This window comes from Poecilia latipinna, unplaced genomic scaffold, assembly GCF_001443285.1.
Source record: "Poecilia latipinna isolate Pla-1442-1.1 unplaced genomic scaffold, P_latipinna-1.0 Scaffold749, whole genome shotgun sequence".
In the NCBI taxonomy this organism is placed as follows: domain Eukaryota; kingdom Metazoa; phylum Chordata; class Actinopteri; order Cyprinodontiformes; family Poeciliidae; genus Poecilia; species Poecilia latipinna.
In genome coordinates, this window is record NW_015113365.1 from 383,101 (window position 1) to 386,922 (window position 3,822).

Genomic DNA, 3,822 nt, shown 5'->3' on the forward strand with positions numbered 1-3,822 from the left:
CTGCACCACCTTTTCATAGTTTTCGTGTCAATTTGACCTCAGGGTAAATTTAGCACCTTTGTCACACACAGAAACATGCATGTCTGCTATGTAAAAGCCGCACTCCTCCGCCCATTTGTTGCAAGCGGGAACGGTATGAAGGAAATTAATTTTCCATTCTGTCATCGTCATCTGCCAATGACTAGGCAGCAGGTCGGGGAAGACGTCACAATTTAGTCCCGTGAAAAACTTGTTAATGAAAAGTGGACATATCGGGGTAAACAAAGACATTTGGTCAACAATACACAAGATTATATTTTCTTAAACATAAGCCTCTAACTTCTGTTTTGTGTAGTTACTACTAGCCAGCTGGAACGTGGTTCCAGATTTCTGGAACAAACCAGCTGGAACGTTTTCACTCTTATCCCATATTCTGTTAATAATCATGGCTTAGTAAATCAGAACACATAATGTCGGAGCGAATTTACAATCCCACATCACCTTTTGTCTGCAAGAAAATCACTACACAGATCAGGGTGCCACAGATTATTTTTTAGTACCTGCTGTCATGTAACAACAGGCTCGGTTGGCCTTGGTTCATAATCTATGAATAATTAACAATTAAAAAGTGCTTAAGGTACCATTACAGTACAATTGATACCGATATTAACCATCCTAGAAGTGTTTTACGCCCATTTCTTGCATGAATAGAAAAAGCTGTGATGACATCAGCACAAACAGTGAGTAGCATCTTTCCATTAAAACAGCTTTTACCTTTAGCACAAAGATACTATTGGTGAGTCTTTACTAGTCATTAACTTTACAAAACAACTTTTTTTTAAAAAAAACTCTGACTCACTGGCCTGTTTGCACTCAAACCACTCAGCACCACAAAATGAAGCAAACAATGCTCAAGTTGTTTCATCGCCCAAACACAACTCCTTACTGGAGCCATTCTTGGGGACAGGAGGATGTCCAATGTGTAAGTCCGACGACGAACAAAGAGCCACTCTCGTTTTCGTTAGCTTTGGGCTGGCAAATACGTGCAGCACGCAGAACTGCGGTTTCAAATGAGACCTTCTCTCAGGACAAGTAAACCGTTTGTTGATGTAATAGGGAACAATATTTTCACTTGGGAAATCTATAGCTAAGCCACAGGTTCCCAAACTGTGGGGTGCGCCCCCTAGTGGGGCGGCGTGCCATTGCCGGGGGGACACGGGAAGCTGTCTGGATGGAAAAAATAAAAAATAAAAACATGAACACTGTATGCGCTGGGTTTTTACCTTAGAATGGCCAACTCTCTGTTATTCCTATGTCAATTTGATACAGTAGAGACTTCCACACCTCCCATATTTGTGTCCTCTGTCACTTTTATCAGCAGTTAAAACTGTTTAATCCGTTCTTAACATGTGGTAACCTCTTTTTCCGAGCCGCCTTTAAACGCAACATGAGCGCTACGACGCTAGCGCTGGTTTACACCTGTCGCGCAGTGAAGGAGACCTGCTTCTGCTGTGCGGAGCTACGCAGGTGTGTTAGAATCACGGCAGCAAACCAGCAAAACACAAAGAACTTTTCACTTTTCACAGTTTTTCCCTCCAAACTAACCGACTGAGTTGAGTAAAGCTGTTGGATGCCAGTAAAGCTAGCTAAAAAAATGACAAGCTAATATCATAACATCAATACATCACCTGAAGCTTAACAAGTAGCCGGTAGGCTACTGATGTTGTTGTCTATGTTCAGCTTCATTTTGCCCAAAGAAAGTCGATCCCCCCCAACCCCCTCTTAGAAACAGGGAGTCTCTAAGAATCCTCTTCCCCCTCCCACCCCCACACAGACACACACATCGTTCAACCAGACAGCTATTTGTAATCCATAGTGGGGGGGGCAGAAAACATTTGGAAACCACTGGTGGGGCCCAGGAGAAAAAGTTTGGGGACCGCTGAGCTAAGATAAGCCTGGTTCAGGCTTATTTTGGGACCAACATGCACAAACAGCAGATTCATTCATTTTGGATCCAAGGCTTCTTCAAATCCAACTGGTGTGCTAAACCAGCTGGTTTTCTGAAAAATAGCAGGTTATAAATAATTAAGCGGTCTCCACTATGCTTACAGGTTTAAATGAATTTAAATTTACCAGAGCGATTGACCAGAGAGACTAGCATTATTATGCATTTGCTCCGTGTATAACCAGTAAATCACCTCACTCTACAACTCCAGAGAACTCTCTTTGTTTTTTGGTGTTGAACAAATAATAGGAATAAGGAAGCAGAATGAGTAATGCAATTAGCAGGTTGGGAGGAGTAAAGGGAGCCACACCTAAAAGATACAAATAACAAGAAATACAGACAGTGAATGCCAATAAATTGAGGAAACAAAAAATGAGGAAATAGTGAAGGAAAGGCACATGACGGTAAATCCCCACCCACATGTTACTAATAATCTTACATAACAATATTTGTAGCCAAGCACAAACCTGTTCTACAATAACCTAATGCGTACAAAAAAAGATCATGCCCTATGATTAAGACACAACCCACTGGACACGTCCTGGTAAACGGACCTCAAAGTGTTTCTGTCGCACGCTGATAGTGGCAAGATGACGGAGCCGGGGTCCAAACCGGAGACCCACGGATTGCAGCAAAAGCTCACAAACCAGACCCCAGAACACGCTGGGGGGACTGCGTGACTAACACTCAGGGTAGAGTCCAAGAAGAAGACCGGATCAAATGAAACGGATAATCCACAATTTAGAAAGGTAGTCAAAAAAATGAGGGACAGGTCAAAGGTCAGAATATCAATGAGAAGGTTGGAGTGCAGACAGAAGTCAAGACAAACTAGCCAAAGGGAAGGAAACCAGAATAGGACGCAGAAAATGATGAAACCACATAACGGCCGATTTAGGAAGACGCCTGAGGGGACGAAGGATGACCAAAGTAGAAGATAATAGACGGATGTTTGGATTTGCGGATAGATTATGTTCCTGCAACAATAACTCAGTGAAAATTCCCGAATTATTCTCACTTTAAAATCTTGACAGTCTCTGGTCCAAACGTGGCACCGTCTGTTTGTCTGTTTATGTGTTTTGTAACCAGAGGCATGAATTGGTTCCTAAATGGCTCCGTTTTTTCCACTGTACACAAAGACAGGCAGAGTGGTGCATCAAGAGAAGACGGTCAAAATGGAAGACATACCAGGAGAAGCTATTTCAAGAATGCAGAAACGCAGTCTGCCAGAAACAGAGTTAAAAAAAAAAGTTTTCTTTTAGCTTTTACGATTGATCATCCCTGTTAAGTGTGTAAGCACTTACTTTATTAGTTAACTAAGCAGAGTATAATGACAACACAAATAATATTGGCTGTAAAATTAATGTTGTAATGTAATTTTCCTGTAGATTAAACCTGACTAAGTTTGAGTAGGGCCACAATGTGATCTGAGACTACTGAAGTCTGGAATAGTTAAAGGGACACACATTACTACTCAAAGGTTGAGGACTTCCTTCTGCTGCAGTTAATTTCAGTACAAACTGCAAGACAGCAGAAATGAGAATTTGTTGCACCTTTATGGGGCAATAATAATATGATCCCATGTGTGGTAGAGAATCCACAAGAAAAGCCGTAAGCTTTAGAGACGAACAGATGGAGCAATGACGATGGAAACTGCAGATTGCACTTAGCAAAAAGTAAGTTTTGCTGACATTAGATGCTCTCGCTGCTGTAAGAGGAAACATGTTAGGGACATAAAACCACAGTCTGTTCACCAGGACTGTCAAAACTTTGCCAGTTTGTATTATTCAAACCATGAATTAAAAAAAAAAAAGTTTAAATTAGATTTACGATGCATTAAT